General features: G+C 40.6%; 1 non-coding gene across 1 annotated transcript; it reads right to left on the minus strand.

The window, feature by feature from the left end:
* Nucleotides 1–12,273: 12,273 nt before the first annotated feature.
* LOC148544090 (small nucleolar RNA R71) lies at nucleotides 12,274–12,377 on the minus strand. Its single transcript, XR_015901890.1, has one exon. It is a non-coding gene; the product is annotated as a small nucleolar RNA R71 (small nucleolar RNA).
* Nucleotides 12,378–19,944: the final 7,567 nt, after the last annotated feature.

Here is a 19,944-nt window from a genome sequence, read left to right on the forward strand (position 1 = left end):
CCTTAGGGATTTCCAAGCAGCCAGTTCTACTGTCAGGTGTGATGGTGCTGATGAAACTTCTATTATGTTAAAAGCCTTCCTGTTCTCTCTTGAGGGAAAGGCGAGAGAGTGGTACTACACTCAACCTGCAACAACTGTTTCTGACTGGGATACGCTTAGAAGATAATTTTTGGAAAAATTCTTTCCAGCTGAAGTTACTGATAAACTGAGGAAAGACATTTCCATGATTGTTTAGGACAAGTCCGAGACTCTCTACGAATACTGGGAGCACTTCAACAATCTTCTGGAAGCATGCCCCCACCATATGATTGACAAGATAGTGTTGTTCGGCTACGTCACACAGGGCATGAGGCCTCAAGATAAGACCACGTTGGAAAGTGCTAGCAATGGGTCTATGAAAAAGTACAAGACCACTGATGAGGCATGGCAATTGATCAGCAACTTAGCTGAATCTACTCGAAATCACAGGCAGAAATAAAGCCTGTCAAAAGCTGTTGCAGAGGTATCTTCTAGCAAGGAGACTACTGCTCTGACTCAGAGTATATGTGAAATGACCAACTTACTGAAGCAGCTGCAGTTGAATCAACAACAAGCGCAGCAAAGCCAACAGTTAGTCCCACAGAGAGTGTGCGGAATCTGTGCTGATTATAGCCACTATACTGATGAATGTCCGCAGCTCCAGCAGGAAGACAACACTGTGGCAGCCACTCATAACTTCTATGACCGCCTCAACCAAGGATACAATCAAGGTGGCAGCTACAACCATGGATGGCAGGATAATTCCAACCAAGGTTGGAGAGATAATTCTAACCAGAGTTGGAGGGATAACAATAACAGAGGAGGCAGAGACAACCAAGGAAATCAGAGGTGGAATAATAACAACAATAGGCAGCAGAACCAGAACCAGTCTTACAGAGCACCTCACCTGAGGCAATCCCAAGGAGCACAGCATAACCAACAACAAGTTCCGCAGATCACTTAATCTAATTCCTCTCCGAGTGACGAGGCGCTTCAATCTATTGCGCAAGGACAAAGGAACATGGAAAGTTCACTTAACGGTCTAACATTTGCTATACAAGCTCTCATCTCTCAGCTGGGATCATCCAATACCTCAAACACTCAACATGCAAGCTCCAGTGGAATTCCTTCTCAACCCTTACCCAATCCAAAGGGTGGCATCAATGTCATCACCCTAAGGTCCAGAACCACACTGCAAGAGAGGAATCAGGAGGAGCCAATCCCATCAGAACACGCCTCAGCTGAAGAGGTGGTGGAAGTAGAGGATGCTGAAGAGGAAGAGGACATACAAGACATGGTTGAAGAAGAAGAAGCTCAACCACAGAAAGAAGTACCAAAGGATGCAGATGTTGTAGTAAACGCCCTTCTTATTCCATTTCCACAAATTGCAAGGAAGCCCAGGAAGCAGATAGAACTTGATCCCAAAATGGTAGAAATATTCAAAAAGGTTGAGGTAACTGTTCCCCTTTTTGATGTTATTCAGCAGGTACCTAAATACGCAAAGTTTCTAAAAGATTTATATATACATAAAGACAAAATTAATGAATTAGAAACTATTCCTTTAGGTAGTTCTATATCTGCTTTAATGGGAGGAATACCTGAAAAGTGTAGTGATCCAGGTCCATGTATGGTTAACTGTACTATTGGAGGTGTGATATTTTCTGACTGCATGTGTGATTTAGGAGCATGTGTTAGTATAATGCCTTTGTCTACATATGATACTTTGAGGCTCCCTCCCTTAAAAAGGTCGGCAGCTCGTTTTGTGTTAGCAGATAAAAGTATTATTACAGTGGTTAGAATTACTGAAGATGTATTAGTGAGCATTAAGGGGCTCACATTTTCCATTGACTTCTATATCCTGGAAATACCCCCTAATGACTCAGGAAGGCCATCATCAATCCTGCTTGGAAGACCATTCCTGAAGACTTCAAAGTTCAAGCTGGACGCATTTTCCGAAACTTATTCTTTTGAAATAGATGGCAGAATAGTGAAATTCAGTTTAAATGGAGCTATAGAGCACCCTCCAGATGATCATTCTATCTCCCAGTGTGACATCATAGATGAAACCGTGGCTGAAGTTCACCAGGAGGAATTAGAAGAGAAGTACACAGGACAAGGTCCAAGTGTGGGGACACTTTCAGAGGACAATGAGGGCACTTTGCCATTATCACCAGCTCCGGATGATCCAGAGCCTGGCCATGAGCAGAAATTGGAACTAAAGCCCCTCCCTCCACACCTCAAGTATGCTTACCTTGAGGACAAGCAGAAGTTTCCAGTTATCGTTGCAAGGGAACTCACTTCTCAACAAGAAGAACAGCTACTCAGTGTGCTGAGAAAACACAAGAAAGCAATTGGATGGAGCCTGGCGGATATAGTAGGCATCAGTCCTCAAGTTTGTGAGCACAGAATATTCCTAGAAGAGGGAGAAAAGCCCATCCGTCAACCTCAGAGAAGACTAAATCCCACCATCTTAGAAGTTGTCAAGAAAGAAGTGACCAGGCTACTTGAAGCAGATATCATTCACCCCATCTCAGATAGCGAATGGGTCTATCCAGTACAAGTGGTACCCAAGAAGTCTGGAATCACAACAGTAAGAAATGAGCATGGAGAGCTTCTGACAACTAGAGTGTAGAATTCATGGAGAGTTTGCATTGACTATAGGCGTCTCAACCAAGCCACTCGCAAGGATCATTACCCCTTGTCATTCATTGATCAAATGCTTGATCACCTGTTAGGTAAATCCCATTATTGTTTTTTAGATGGTTATACAGGCTATTTTCAAATCCATATAGCTCCTGAAGATCAGGAAAAGACTACTTTTACATGTCCTTTTGGTACTTATGCTTATAAGAGAATGCCCTTTGGCTTGTGCAATGCACCAGCTACTTTTCAAAGGTGCATGATGAGTCTTTTCTCTGACCTTATTGAGAACTGTATGGAGGTTTTTATGGATGATTTTAGCGTTTATGGTGATTCATTTAGCCTTTGCTTGGATAGTTTATCTAGAGTATTAGATAGATGTGTCAGTACAAACCTTGTATTGAATTTTGAAAAATGTCACTTTATGGTAAAACAAGGGATTGTACTAGGACATGTTGTGTCTCATACTGGCATTTCTGTAGATCCAGCAAAGGTGGATGTTATTTCTAGTTTACCTTACCCCTCCTTTGTGAGGAAAGTCCGTTCGTTCCTTGGCCATGCAGGTTTTTACCAGAGATTCATTAAGGACTTTAGTAAGGTAGCACTACCCTTATCCAGACTACTGCAAAAAGATATTGAGTTCGAGTTCAGTGAGGATTGCAAATAAGCGTTTGATAAGCTGAAGACCGCCTTGACTCAAGCTCCAATTGTGAGAGGACCATACTGGAGCTAGCCATTTGAAATCATGTGCGATGCTTCCAACCATGCAGTAGGAGCAGCGCTGGCTCAGCGTGAAGGTAAGGATCCTTTTGTAATTGCTTATGCGTCTAAGACTTTAGACACTGCTCAATCTAATTACACTACTACTGAGAAAGAGCTTCTGGCTATTGTTTTTGCTCTGGATAAATTTTGAGCCTATTTACTTGGTGCTAAAGTAGTAGTGTACTCAGACCACGCAGCTCTAAAGTATTTATTAGCTAAAAAGGAGTCCAAACCAAGGCTTATACGTTGGATACTGCTACTACAATAATTTGATTTAGAAATTAAGGACAGGAGTGGTAACCAGAATCTAGTGGCAGACTACTTGAGTCACCTTGAGCATATTAAGGATACCTCCACTCCTATAAATGATAATTTCCCATTCGACAACTTACAAGCAGTATCTGAAGTAGTCCCTTGGTATGCGCCTATAGCTAATTATCTAGTTAGCCGCACTTTTCCTCCAAACTTTACTAAGCATCAAAGAGACAAGCTGAAAAGCGAGTCCAAATATTATATATGGGATGACCCATATTTATGGAGATGTGGCGCTGACCAGGTAATTAAATGGTGTGTGCCTCAATCAGAATTCCAGTCTATTTTAGAGGCATGCCACTCATCTGAGAGTGGAGGACATTTTGGCCCTCAAAGAACAGCTAGAAAAATTCTAGACTGTGGATTCTGGTGGCCTACTCTTTTTAAAGACGCTGCTGAATTTTGTAAATCTTGTTCTCCATGCCAAAGGTTTGGTAATATATCCAAGAGGGATGAGATGCCTCAACAGACTATGCTTTTCTGTGAAATTTTTGATGTTTGGGGCATTGACTTCATGGGTCCATTTCCACATTCTAATGGTTATTTTTATATATTGTTAGCTGTAGCTTACATTTCTAAATGGGTGGAAGCAATTCCTACCCGCACTGATGATGCTAACACTGTTGTTTCCTTTGTTAGAACCCATATTATTTGTCGCTTTGGATCACCACGAGCAATCATGAGCGATCAAGGCACCCATTTCTGTAACAGGAGACTAACAGGATTACTGAAGAAGCATAGGATAGTTCATAAAGTGGCAACAACCTACCATCCCCAGACTAATGAGCAAGCTGAGGTGTCTAACAGAGAAATAAAGAGTATATTACAGAAGATAGTCAAACCTCATAGAAGAGACTAGAGCACCAGGCTACAAGATGCACTCTGGGCATACAGAACGGCTTACAAGACACCCATTGGGATGAGTCTCTTCCGCTTAGTTTATGGAAAAGCCTGTCACCTCCCAGTTGAGGTAGAGCACAAAGCCTTTTGGGCAGTAAAGGAGTGCAATATGGATTTTGAGAAGGCCGGAACTGAGAGGAAGTTGCAACTGCAAGAATTAGAGAGCCTGCGCCTAGAAGCTTATGAGAACTCAAGGCTATACAAGGAAAAGATGAAGGCTGTGCATGATAAGCACATCAAGAGGAGAGAGTTCCAACCTGGGGACTTTGTCCTCCTTTACAACTCTAGACTGAGGCTCATGCCAGGCAAGTTGAGATCAAGATGGGAAGGTCCATATAGAGTAGAGAAGGCCGAGCCATACGAAATTTTTCACCTAAGTCATCCTTCGAGCTCTGAATTCATCAAAGTTAATGGACATCGCTTAAAGCTATATCATGGTGAGAAGGCGACGAAAAACAAGGAGTTAGAAGTCTTCCTCTTGGAGGATCCACCCACAACAGAAGACTGAGCTAGTGGAGCGTCCAACTTAAGGACGTTAAAGCAAAGTGTTGGGTGGGAGACAACCCACCGTGGTATGATCGTTTCTTTCTTTTATTTCTTTATTTCCTTTCTCAATAACTCTTCTCAGTACTAGTGCCTATAGTGTACATCTTCATTTGCATATTGCATAAAAAAAAGGGGCACGCGACGCGACAGTGTCGCCAACGCGTCCGCGTCGCAGGTGAGTAAGAAAGAAAAATAAATCGAACAGAAAGTCACAAGAGAGCGTGGCTGGAGGCGTTCCTTAGGCACAGATTGATCCACGTGACCGAGTCGTTGACACGTCCGCATCATGTGGGAAAAATGCCTCCCACGCGTCCGCGTCACCCACGCGGATGCGTGACCTGAAAATCGACGTAAAAAATGGTGCATGGCCGAAAGTTGTGCTGGAGTGGGGCTGGACTGGCGCCAGACGCACAAGCCTTACCACGTGAACGCGTGTCCCACGCGTCTGCATCGTATTCCATTATTGGCCACCCACGCGATTGCGTCCACCACGCGAACGCGTCACCCTGGAATTTGGCAACAATGAGTTTCGAACAGAAAGTTGTGCGAGCGCGAGGCTGCCCTCGCGTCAGTAGCACCGAACGAGTCACGCGTCCGCGTGACCGATGCGACCGCGTTGATTCATATAAGCGCCATCCGCGCGAACGCGTACCCCACGCGTCCGCGTCGCTTGCACCGCACAGCTTATCCTAATCTGCCAAAATATCTTATCTTTCTCTTCCCCAAATCCTACTTTTTCTTTTCCCTTCTTATTTCTTTCTTCCTCTTTCTCACTTTCTACTTTCTTTCTCTCTCACCACCATTATCAAGGTTTTTCTTTTCTTCTTCCCTCCTTACTTTTCTATTCTTCTTCTTTATTTTATGTTTTCTTCTTCCGTTCTTTTTTCTTTTTACTTTCATTATCCATGTTTTCTTTTTCTTTTAATTGGTGTTGGAAATTTATTTGGGTCATTGTTTCTTATGATATGCTTGTGGATTGTTGCAAAATTATTTGGCAATTATATATTAATTTTTAAGGGTTGCTTGCATGTTCAATTTATTATTTTCATTAGCTTATTTATCATGCATGCTATGTGTTTGTGAAAACGCCCGTATGGCATTGTGCACTGTTTTTCGATATCTTTTATCCCACTACTCTAAAATGCTTGCTTTTCACAAAACCCTTTTTATATCATATTAATTCAATATAATTGTCATTACAAACAGGTTATTAGTTTGAAAGGCTTGGTAATCTAACTTGAACATTGAATGCTTGATCTATGCTACTCATGCCTTTGCCTGCATGCCAATAAATACCTTGCATTTGATTGTCATCATGTGCACTTGCTATATTTTCGTTAATGATTTTTCACATGTAGTCATGACCATGTGTTAACATAATTCATCTTTTAATGTGCATTGATTACCACCTTTCCCATTCTCTTCCTTGCTCTAACCCTTGACATTTTAACCTACTTTCTCTTTTCTTTCTTTTAGGATGGCCACCAAGAAAGGCAAGGAGAAAGCTACTCCCAAACCACCAGCAAGAAGAGGAACAAAAAGAGCATTAGTGGCAGAGCCATCTTCAACTGCAGTTAAGTCCTCAACAAAAAGAATTAAGAGGATTATAAAGGTTGATGAAAAAGAGAAAGCCTTCCCAGCAAAGGACACTGCGCGATTTACCAATCGCTACTGTGAGCAGATGTCCCCATCCTGGCAGAAAGGAGTTACAACAATGAATACCTTATTATCCTCCCGACTCGTATTGCTGAATTTGTTGAGCCGCAAATTGAACGAAGACAATGGAGTTTCCTACAGAGACAGCCACGGCAGGTTAATCTTTGCTGGGTAGTCGAGTTCTACTCTAATTTTTACCTGCCAACCCTGCAGTCTGTCTATGTTCGACAGAAGCAAGTCCCCATTACAGAAGAGGCCATTCAGCGAGCTTTAGATTTTTTCCCTACTCCAGAAGGACTGGACGCATTTCAAGAGGCCGCACTCAAGTGCCAGATGTACCAATTTGACTAGGACGCTGTTCTCAGAGTTATCGCACTACCTGGCAGCAGATGGATCTACGGATACCATCATTCCCGACCTAAGGGAATATTGGCTTCTACACTTACCTTGGAGGCTTGCGTGTGGGCATAGATGTCACATTACGTCTTTTTGAGCACCCACGAGTCCTCCTTCACTGCAGACATGGCCGTTCTACTATGGTGCATCTTTACAGACCAGCCTCTGAACCTACCAAGACACATCCAGAATGCTGTGGGACACGTACAAATTGCGGGTAACTTACCTTTTCCCGCCTTGGTTTCAGATCTCGTCTCAGCAGCCGGAGTCTCCTATAGAGCTGGAGACACCAAAGCCATGCTCCCACGGGATGATCAGTACATCCCTAATGGGAAATATATCAGACCTCCAGCAGCCACTACAAGCCAGCCTACTGAACCGGCTGAAGACATTCCTCCTTCAACACCACAAGCACCTACAACAAACCAACTGCTCCATCAGATACTTGAGAGGTTGGATCGGCAGGAACACAAAGCAAAGCTAAGAGAGCGCTGTAACAAGCGCCGATTCACATACCTCAAGGAGCTACTTATGGGAAAATACAAAGACCCAGACACCCCGGACTCCACTTCATTTACCAGCACAGGGAGCCATGACGGTCCCGACTGTGGAGATACTGCTACCAACCCATCTTTGTTCCTGACAGATGGCACCGAGGACGGTGCAAAGCCTTAAGTGTGGGGAGGTCGGTCAGTACCTGACTTCCGGAGGTAATTTCTCTTCCCTAACACCAATAAAATAGGATATTTAGTTAGTTTTTCTTTTGTAGAATAGGATAAATTGCATAGTAATAGGTTAGTTGCATGCATGTTCTACTTGATTGAAAAGATAATAAGTTTCTTCTAAGACTCTATTTTTAGAACAAAATTTCACTAATTTTAATCAAAACTTTTAAGTTAAATTTGCTTGAAGTTGTATTTGGAACATAGTTTTTGAGCTAAAGAATACACAACCTGTGAGACTTTGAGCCTAAATACATGGTTACATTATTTAACCATAATTATTTTATTCTTGTGTGTTTACTTCTCTATGATTGTAATCTATATTTTGTTTCATCCTATATGTTCAATGTTTAATATATTTATATGCTTGCATATGATTGAGGCCATTATTTGTTTAGCTCACTTATCCCAAATAAGCCTACCCTTTCAATTACCTTTGTTAGCCACTTTGAGCCTTTAAATCCTATTTGTTCTTTATTTTACCACATCACTAGCCTTAAGCGGAAAAACAATTATATATCCCAATTGAATCTTTGGTTAGCTTGAGATAGAATTGTGTGTTAATTGAGTATGGGAAGATTGTGGGAACAAAAGATAATAAGGGAATGTGTCATGATAATATAATGAGAATTTGGGTACCTACTCATGTGAAACTATAAAAGAAAAATTAAAATTCTATGTGCATTGATAAGCTGTGTTTATGTTAAAAAAATCCAAAAATATTCAATAAATAAATAAGGGGACAAAATTATCCCAATGCTAAGTAAAAATTCAAGGATCAATGCATATATGATAAAATTAAAATAAAAGTTGTTACATGAGTAAGGAATGTGAAAGGGAAATTTTGGGTAGCTAGGTATGAAATTTAAGTTATATAGAATATATATATGTGTGTTAGGTGAAAGCTTGGGTTAATTAAAGATTCAATTTATAAGCTTACTTAGCCATATATGTACCATTACCCTTATCTTGGCCCCATTACAACCTTGAAAAGACTCATGATGTTTGCATTGGTACATTAAATGTTGTTGATTGGTTAGTGATGCCAAGGCATCATAGGCTAGTTTCACTAGCATTTTTCTGTTAGTTTTAGTTGTTTTATGCATTTTCTTGAGCTTAAAGTAACCAAAAATGGTTAAATGAAGAACAAAGTAATGAACCATCCAAACAATATGATTTTGATGCAAATTCCATGAGTTTTAGTTGTATTACTTAAATGCTATGAATGAAAGATTTCTCATGAAATTTTGCAAGACTTTGATGCAATTGTTTGGATGATTTCAGGGAAGAAGAGGCTAAGCAAGGAAGCAACAAAATCAATAAAGGAAGCTTGTATATCAAATGGGGAGTTTAAGTTCCAGTTTAAGCCTAAACTGGAGCTTAAACGCCAAAATCATGAAGGATAAGAAATGCTGGGATTGAAGTTTAACCTCCAGTTTGACCTCAAACTGGAGGTTAAACGCCAGAATGAAAAGCCTCACTTAAGGAGCATTCCACGTTTAACCTCCAGTTTGACCTCAAACTGGAGGTTAAACGCCAGAATGAGTATGCCACCCAGGGAGGAGTTCCACGTTTAACCTCCAGTTTGACCTCAAACTGGAGGTTAAACGCCAGAACCAGGAAGAGTACCAGGGGCCATTCCACGTTTAAGCTCCAGTTTGACTCAAACTGGAGCTTAAACGTGTTCGATAGTTTCTCCACTCCAGGGTTGCTCTCTCCAAGCTTCCACGTTTAACCTCCAGTTTGACCTCAAACTGGAGGTTAAACGTGTTCGATAGTTTCTCCACTCCAGGGTTGCTCTCTCCAAGCTTTCACGTTTAACCTCCAGTTTGACCTCAAACTGGAGGTTAAACGTGTTCGACACCTCCAGGGCCACCATTCCAAGCTTCCACGTTTAACCTCCAGTTTGACCTCAAACTGGAGGTTAAACGTGTTCGACCTCCAGGATGCCTCATTCCTTTTCCACGTTTAACCTCCAGTTTAACCTTAAACTGGAGGTTAAACGTGTTCGACTACATTACTCTCCAGGGCTACCATTCTTCCATTTCCACGTTTAAGCTTCAGTTTAACCTTAACTGAAGCTTAAACGTGCTTCTACAAATGGCCTCACTGGAAGTGTCTGGCGTTTAAGTTGCAGTTTAAGCTTAAACTGCAACTTAAACGCCACTCTTCAAAAGGGGTTTCTGGGCCAAAAATATTGTGATTTAAGTTAGTCTTTGAGCACAAGTATTAACTTAAACTTACTTTGGTATGAAACCCAATTGAATATCATGGTTTATGGGATTGGGCCTGAAGGATTGATGAGTTTGAAATCTCAATTTATTGAGTCATGTGTCATTATTTGATTATCACTAAGTTGGCTCAATAAATGTTACAGGATCTGGATCAACAACCTCATCAAGATTATGGATCATAAACCCAAGGCAAAAGGAAAGCAAGGAGAGGCCTCAAAGCCCAAGAAGCACAACTGAAGCTCAATATAGAAAGTGTATAAATAGGATAGAAGTTAAGTTAGAGAGGACTTTTACTTTCACTTTTAGCTAGTTTCCTTTTCTTTGTAATTGAATTGAGAGCTATGATTCACTAAACCCCCTTTCATTGGGTTAGGGAGCTCTATTGTAATTCAATGAATCAATAATAGTTTATCTTCTTCTTCAATCTTTTCTCTTGAATTTTGTTAGAAAGCTTCTCGATCTAATTCCATTGAGTAGTTGTCTTGGGAAAGAGACTACTCATACTTGGAATCCTTCGGAGCCTTGGGAAAGGAATGGAGGATTCATGCTAGAGAAGCTTTCTCACAGTGGATTGGATTGGGGTTTGGATGGATATTGTGACATGTAATCCTACCAAATTGTGGTTCATGAAATTGTGTGGTATAATCAGTGATCAAGCATCATCTCTTCTTATGAACATTTAAACCAAGGGATTGGGAATTTGTTTGTTTTTAGAGAGCATTGGTGAGCCAAGGAATTGGGATCCAATCATATAAGATTGCCAAGCAAAATTCAATGAATGCATTGGTTGAGGAAGAGATTTACATGTTTTGATTCGGAGATTTCAATATCTCTTAAACCCAATGAATTCCCCATTTCTGATTTCCACTTTCTCTTTACATTCTGCAATTCAATTCTTGCAATCACCCCCATTCCCTTTTAATTTCAGAAATTTACATTCTGCTCTTTAATTCATGCAATTTAAGATTCTGCCATTTAATTTTCTTGTCATTTACTTTTCCCGCCAATTTTACATTCCGCAATTCTCATCTCAAATCTTGATTCCGCTCAACTAGAACACACTTCTAATCCGAATTGCTCACTCAACCAATCCTTGTGGGATTCGACCTCACTCTATTGTGAGTTTTTACTTGACGACGATAACCGGTGCACTTGCCGGAAGGAATTTTGCCGATCGTGCAATTTCCTAAATCGTAGCATAACTAGTTTATGCGCATCAAGTTTATGGCGCCGTTGCCGGGGATTGGTTTTCGATTGACAATTCTCAAATTGGAAGCTAACTAGATTGAGCAATTTTCTCTTGCTTTGTTAATTCTGTTCTAGCTACTTGTTGAATTTTAATTTCTGCACTTGGTTACATGCTTTCTTTCTTTATGCCTTTAAATTCATGCAACTAACTCACTGACTCACTAACTGTTTGATTTAATTCCTCAATTGATCTAACCATACTCTTCCATTAACCAAGAGTATTTTACTTGTTTGTGTTTGAGCTGTGTTCTTGTATGACAGGTAGGAGAGGAGAGACATCAACTCCTCCATATACCGAACCGGAAAGGACCCTTCATAGACTTAGAAGGGAAGCAAGAGGGAAGAGAGTAGTGGGAGAAGAGGAATCTGAAGGAGAATCTGAGGACAATTTTGAGGAAGCTCTAGATCTCAACATGGATAGAGAAGTTCACAACCATGAGAGAGCTGATGGAAACAATGCCATTCCTGAGAGGAGGGTTCTTAGTTCATACATAAACCCAACCTCTGGGAATTGTGGTAGTAGCATCCAGAAACCACCCATTCAGGCCAACAATTTTGAGCTCAAGCCACAGCTAATATCATTGGTGGAAAATCATTGTTCCTTTGGAGGAAGTGCTAATGAAGACCCAAACCAACATCTCACAAAGTTCCTGAGAATTTGTGACACTGTGAAGTCCAATGGAGTCCAGGAAGATGCCTATAAACTGCTCTTGTTCCCATTTTCACTTAGGGACAAGGCAGCTAAGTGGCTGGAATCATTCCCAAGGGGGAGTCTAACCACATGGGATGAGGTGGAAGGCAAGTTTCTGGCACGTTTCTACCCTCCACAAAAGGTCAATAGGCTTCGATCTGAGGTCCAGACTTTTAGACAACAAGATGGTGAAACTCTCTACGAGGCATGGGAGAGATTCAAGGACTTGACAAGGAAATGCCCACCAAACATGTTCCATGATTGGGTGCAATTGCACATCTTCTATGATGGGCTCTCTTATGAATCAAGGAAGGCTGTAGACCATTCATCAGGAGGTTCATTGAACAAGAAAAAGACCGTGGAAGAAGCCATTGAAGTGATCGAGACAGTGGCTGAGAATGAGTACTACTATGCATCAGAAAGGCACAACACTAAGGGAGTCATGGAGCTGAACCATGTGGATACAATTCTAGCCCAAAACAAGGTGTTTGCCAAGCAACTAGCAGAGCTTACCAGGCAATTAGAAACAAAGCAAGTGGCTGCAATACACACACAAGATCAAGAGGAAGAAGGCATTGAAGGAGGTGATTGGGAAGAGGCCAATTATGTGGGAAACCAACAAAGGCAATCATATGATCCACACTCCAACACTTACAACCCAGGCTGGAGAAACCACCCAAACTTTGGGTGGGGAAACCAACAAACCCAACCACAAAACCACAAACCTTACAACCACAACCAACAAAACAATTCCTCATACCAAAACTCCAACCAAAGATCATACCAAGCCACACAAAACACTTACCCCCAATCATCATATCACGACCAAAATAATCAACATACCCAACCTAATCCGAACCAACAATTTCAAGATCAATTAAACCGGATGGAAGGAATGATGGCAACCATGAGCCAAGACATAATTGAATTGAAAAGCTTCAGGGATGATGTGAGGACTACCTTAAGAAACCATGGTGAAAAACTCAAATGGATGGAATCTCTAGTAGGAGAGCTATCTCGACAGGCCCCCAAATCAACTGCAGTGTTCCCTAGTGACACAGAAAAGAATCCTAAAGGTGAACAAAAGAGAGTAAGATGGGAAGAATGCAAGGCCATCACCATATTGAAGGAAGTCTCAGAAGAAGAAGGAATCAGGTCCTCACAGCAGGAACCAGAAATCTTGAAAGAAGGTGTGGAAGAAGTTAAGCAGGAAGGTGGAACTGAGCAAGCCAAGGATCTGCAAAAAGGCATGATGGAAGTATACCAACCAAAAGCACCATTTCCTGAAAGGTTAGGAGGAGGTGAAAAAAAGAAAACCTATTCAAGGTTTCTAGAGACATTTAACTCTCTTCATGTCAATATTCCTTTTCTTGAGATTCTTCATCAAATGCCCACACACATCAAGTATTTAAAGGAATTGTTAAGCAAGAAAAGAGTTTTGAAGGGAGGACAAACTGTAACAATGAACAAAGAATGCAGTGCTCTCATCAAGAAGGACACCTTCTATAAGAAAACGGACCCAGGAAGTTTTCATATCCCTTGCATCATTGGGGAAACAAAAATTGACAGAGGATTCTGTGATCTAGGAGCTAGCATAAATGTGATGCCTCTAACTCTTATGAAGAGGCTACAACTGAATGAGGTGAGATCCACTGATGTAATCATACAGCTGGCTGACAAAACTCAGAAGCAAGCTGAAGGGGTAGTTGAAAATGTGCTGGTGAAAGTGGGAGATTATTACTTCCCCACAGACTTTGTCATTGTGGACATGGAGGAAAGCTATTTGCACCCTATAATTCTGGGCAGACCATTTCTAGCCACTACTAGAGCGCTCATAGATGTAGAACAAGGAGAACTAATTCTGAGAATACATGATGAACAGCTCATTTTCAAAGTCTTCAAACCTGCATCTGAGCCTGAACCAGAACCTGAGAAGCCTGAAGATGATAGTAGCCATCCGTGTTTGGAGGAAAGTAATCCAGCAGCTGAGACTCTAAAACAGTCATTGGAAGGCAAACAAGAGTTGCAAGAGTTAGAGCCACAAGAATCAGTGGAAATAGATCAGAAGGATCCTCCTGACATAAAGGGCAATGAAGAAATTCTCAAGAGAAAGGGAAGAGTGATAGGGAGATTGCCAAGAGGATGGAGAAACAAGAAAATTCCCACTGAAGGTTTTTCTCCAGGAGATAAAGTGATCTCAAGTCATTATCTGCCAATCCCACCTGGCCTCAAGACCATTCCTTCTCAGCTCCCTCAAGTGTTCACAATAAAGAAAGTTCTTTCTTTGGAACATTTAGAGGTCATGAATGAATCAAGAGGGGACGTTTTCATAGTGAGAGGAGAGGACGTCAAGCACTACAATCCACCCTAACAAGGGACAACCGTCAAGCTAGTGACGTTAAAGAAGCGCTTCATGGGAGGCAACCCATGTTTTTAGTATCCTTAATCTTTAGTGCTTTGCTTTACATCTAATAAAGAATGGTTTCTTATGCATGAACTTGAATCCTCAGGACAACTATTGATTAAGTGCACTAAACCATGCATGCAAATTACAATTGGTCTCTAAGTTTGGTGTGCCTGATGGCACTCCCAAATCTTACTCAAATTGAATTCCATCTTTCATTCAAGGTGCACAACCAAACATTAAGTTTGGTGTTCTTTTTGAACACAGTTTATGAAAAGCAAGAAGTTCCTCTGGATTTCAAAATTCATGACAAGTATACCATTCATATGTTTTAATGCTTTAGTTTCAATTACTTAGGGTAGTCACTTTGTTTAGAATCAAAGAGCCAAGGTGACTATGATTTATTAGAAATATGCACACTCATTAAGGACAACCAATATGGATTTCATGTCATCAGGAGACTTAACCAAAAACTAAGTTTGGTGTCCAAATAATAAGTGCTCATACATGTAGAAGTCACGGCTATAAGCTCATAAAGACAAGCATTGATTTACATGTGCAAATACTATTCATAATTCACATGGACCGAAAAATGATAGCAAATTTGTTTGTTTGTGCAGGTACAAAAGAAAAGACAAAAATGGAGGAAAAAGACAAAGGGTGGTACGTGCTTGGTCAAAAAGAAAATTCATAAATCTTTGAAACTAACACATGGGAAAAGGAAGTTCTGCAAGAAAAGAAAGCTACATGTACAACCTAATGCATCCAGAATACTTCCAAGAAAATGAAAAGCCAATCGTCCTTATCTACAATTCATATATTTACCATCAAGCCACCCTTCACAAACCACCCTAGCCGTTCATTTTTCACTCATGGGCACTATAAAGAACCACTTGGGGAACGAGTCCCACACCATCAATCCTCCTTCATACACTTTTTCCTTCATCATAGCATAACCATCTCTTACCGAAAACAATCTCACCACACCTCCAACAACACTTCTTGCTTCACCTTGTCAACTTTAGTTGTCACTTACCAAAATGGCAGCTTCATCTAGCCACAAAAGAAGAAAAGACAAGCAGCCAATGGAGGAAAACAGGGGATTCGATGCATGGAGATACAGATCAGTGTTCCATGAAATTCAAGCCGAATGGATGAGACCTAAAACGGTACTAGCTGAGGTCCCCTTTGAACTTGAAAAGGATGAGTTCCCAGGTGTTTGGGAAAAGATCAAAAAGAGGAAGTGGGAGCTCCTAACTAAGCCAATCACTAGAATCAACATCAACTTGGTGAAGGAGTTTTATGCAAATGCAGTAAGGGAGGATCAAACCAAGAACCCCACATACAAAAGCTATGTGAGAGGGGTGGAGGTTGACTTCAGTCCCAAAGCAATCATGAAAACTCTTGGCCTGAAAAACATACATTTCAGCCAAGCAAGTTATGACGAAAGGATGAGAGGAGAACCTGACTATACAACTATTGCTGAAGACCTTTGTGCCATCAGAGCTGAATGGGTGAGAAAAACAAGAGGGGCTCCAAGAGTCTTGAGAAGAGGAGACCTAACACCTGAAGCTAAAGGGTGGTATGCAATAGTTAGGAGATCCATCCTACCCACTGCAAACTCTTCAGAAATAGTCCCTAAAAGAGCCATCTTGCTACATTGCATTATGGTTGGAGGAGAGATCAAAGTTCATAAACTCATTGCTGAACAGATACAAGAGTTTAGTGAGAAAAGTGACCCTGAATCCTGGCTTCATTTCCCTAGCACCATCATTAGACTATGCATCGATGCCAAAGTACCACTTGAGGATGAAAGACCTAATTGGCTATATCCTGGGCTGGCCATAACTGCACACAGAATGACTCTTGGCCCAACTCCTCCAAGACATACAAGAAGAAGAAATGAAGAAGGGCAACAAGTGGAAGCCGAGCAAGAAGCAGAACAAGAAAGACAAGAAGGAGAAGACAGAGAAGAAGAGCAAGAAGAGCAAGCAACTCCTGAAAGAAGACAACGTATTCCCAGAGACCCCATGGATATGAGCAGAATGCAGGAAATCATGGAAGGAATGTCTCAGCAATACACGAGGTCTCAGGAAAGACAAGAGGACTTTCATCTAAAAATGATGGATATGCAAAGGAACTTTGAATCAAGATTCTTTGATCTGCAAAGGGAACAAAATCTACACTTACAGGAATCCTTCAGCCACATATGCCAACACCAAGATGCCAATGTCTTGGCAATCAAGGAAGCCACTACTTTACAGAATGCAAGATACTCAGTCCAAGCTGACTACAACATCATTTCGCAAATCAAGCTTAACTACATAGGGGAACATCTACACAAGATGGACCCAGCATTCCCAGCTTATGATGAGTATTTCAAAGGGAGGAAAGAAGGAGAAATAAACAAGGCAATGATCCTTGAAAAGGGAGTGGAAGAAACGATGAAAAAGGCTGGATTCTGGAAAAAGCTCATAAGAAAAGACAAAGGAAGCACAAGTGGTCAAAAAGAGGCAGGAAGCAAGAAGAAGCAGGATCCCAAGAATTAAGAAGAACCAAGCAATAAATAAGAGGTGGTCTCGTTCCTTAATAATCAAATGATAATTGGTGACTTGTCTTTATGAATGTTTTCATCATAAGTCATTTAAGTGTTAGGTGGAGTCTTTTTTTTTTTTTTTTTTTTATGAGTCGTTTTTTTTTTTTAGTATGTGTGTTTGTTAAGTGCTTTGAATAAAGTGAATGCCTAGATGTTTGGATATAACTTCACCTTCTTAAACAAGTGCGTACCATGCTTGTTCTGTTTCAAAAATAAAAGAAAAGTTTGAACAAAAGTAACTTGGCTAAATTAGTGACAAATCAAGTAGAATTAAGTGGTGGTATGCATGCTTGATTGTTTAGTCACATCACTAATATTAGAGTGTAGAATTATCAATTTTTATGTAGAATTAAAAATTGTCTATGGATCTTGATGAATAAATGTCTTTGGCTATGAAAAAGAAAGAAAAAGGAAAAGAAAAAGCCACGGAAAAAGGCAACCAAAAAGCAAAAAAATTGAGAAAATAAGCTAGGCACCAATGGTTTGAACTTCTGAGACAAATGCCTGTGGTGTTTATGTATTAAGGATATGCTTGGATGAATAGGTTCTGAGGAGTGTTTCAACACTTGGTAACTTGGGTTAACTAACCCGGGATTATCAACCAAAAGTCCATTATCAAGAGCAACCTCAATACAAAACATTTAGTCACACAAAGAGGTGCTGGGCACCAATGTCTCAAGAAGAAATGTGAACTAAAATGCCTAAGGTGGATATGTGTAGTGCACTGATAAGAAAAAGAAAATGCCAAAGGCTTGTGCAACACATGACACTAAGCAAACAAGGAGCAAAAGAAGCTCTAAGAAAAAGAAAAGAAAAACAAAGAAGAGAAAAGTGCTGAAGACATAAGAATAACAAGAGGCCATAGCAATTTTTGATGGATGCAATGAAAAAGTGATAATCCTACCTGATAAGTATGAAAAAGTGATGCTGCAACTATCTGCATAAAACCCTTCTGATGAACTTCAAATGCTTGCTAATATAGCCAATGTATTTACTTTCTGTTCATACTTTCTTCTCAAATAACTCAGGACTTGCTTAGGGACAAGCAAGTATTAAGTTTGGTGTTGTGATGCCAAGGCATCATAGGCTAGTTTCACTAGCATTTTTCTGTTAGTTTTAGTTGTTTTATGCATTTTCTTGAGCTTAAAGTAACCAAAAATGGTTAAATGAAGAACAAAGTAATGAACCATCCAAACAATATGATTTTGATGCAAATTCCATGAGTTTTAGTTGTATTACTTAAATGCTATGAATGAAAGATTTCTCATGAAATTTTGCAAGACTTTGATGCAATTGTTTGGATGATTTCAGGGAAGAAGAGGCTAAGCAAGGAAGCAACAAAATCAATAAAGGAAGCTTGTATATCAAATGGGGAGTTTAAGTTCCAGTTTAAGCCTAAACTGGAGCTTAAACGCCAAAATCATGAAGGATAAGAAATGCTGGGATTGAAGTTTAACCTCCAGTTTGACCTCAAACTGGAGGTTAAACGCCAGAATGAAAAGCCTCACTTAAGGAGCATTCCACGTTTAACCTCCAGTTTGACCTCAAACTGGAGGTTAAACGCCAGAATGAGTATGCCACCCAGGGAGGAGTTCCACGTTTAACCTCCAGTTTGACCTCAAACTGGAGGTTAAACGCCAGAACCAGGAAGAGTACCAGGGGCCATTCCACGTTTAAGCTCCAGTTTGACTCAAACTGGAGCTTAAACGTGTTCGATAGTTTCTCCACTCCAGGGTTGCTCTCTCCAAGCTTCCACGTTTAACCTCCAGTTTGACCTCAAACTGGAGGTTAAACGTGTTCGATAGTTTCTCCACTCCAGGGTTGCTCTCTCCAAGCTTTCACGTTTAACCTCCAGTTTGACCTCAAACTGGAGGTTAAACGTGTTCGACACCTCCAGGGCCACCATTCCAAGCTTCCACGTTTAACCTCCAGTTTGACCTCAAACTGGAGGTTAAACGTGTTCGACCTCCAGGATGCCTCATTCCTTTTCCACGTTTAACCTCCAGTTTAACCTTAAACTGGAGGTTAAACGTGTTCGACTACATTACTCTCCAGGGCTACCATTCTTCCATTTCCACGTTTAAGCTTCAGTTTAACCTTAACTGAAGCTTAAACGTGCTTCTACAAATGGCCTCACTGGAAGTGTCTGGCGTTTAAGTTGCAGTTTAAGCTTAAACTACAACTTAAACGCCACTCTTCAAAAGGGGTTTCTGGGCCAAAAATATTGTGATTTAAGTTAGTCTTTGAGCACAAGTATTAACTTAAACTTACTTTGGTATGAAACCCAATTGAATATCATGGTTTATGGGATTGGGCCTGAAGGATTGATGAGTTTGAAATCTCAATTTATTGAGTCATGTGTCATTATTTGATTATCACTAAGTTGGCTCAATAAATGTTACAGGATCTGGATCAACAACCTCATCAAGATTATGGATCATAAACCCAAGGCAAAAGGAAAGCAAGGAGAGGCCTCAAAGCCCAAGAAGCACAACTGAAGCTCAATATAGAAAGTGTATAAATAGGATAGAAGTTAAGTTAGAGAGGACTTTTACTTTCACTTTTAGCTAGTTTCCTTTTCTTTGTAATTGAATTGAGAGCTATGATTCACTAAACCCCCTTTCATTGGGTTAGGGAGCTCTATTGTAATTCAATGAATCAATAATAGTTTATCTTCTTCTTCAATCTTTTCTCTTGAATTTTGTTAGAAAGCTTCTCGATCTAATTCCATTGAGTAGTTGTCTTGGGAAAGAGACTACTCATACTTGGAATCCTTCGGAGCCTTGGGAAAGGAATGGAGGATTCATGCTAGAGAAGCT

This window comes from Arachis ipaensis, chromosome B9 (genome assembly GCF_059453495.1).
Source record: "Arachis ipaensis isolate K30076 ecotype BB chromosome B9, ASM5945349v1, whole genome shotgun sequence".
NCBI classification, from domain to species: Eukaryota; Viridiplantae; Streptophyta; class Magnoliopsida; order Fabales; family Fabaceae; genus Arachis; species Arachis ipaensis.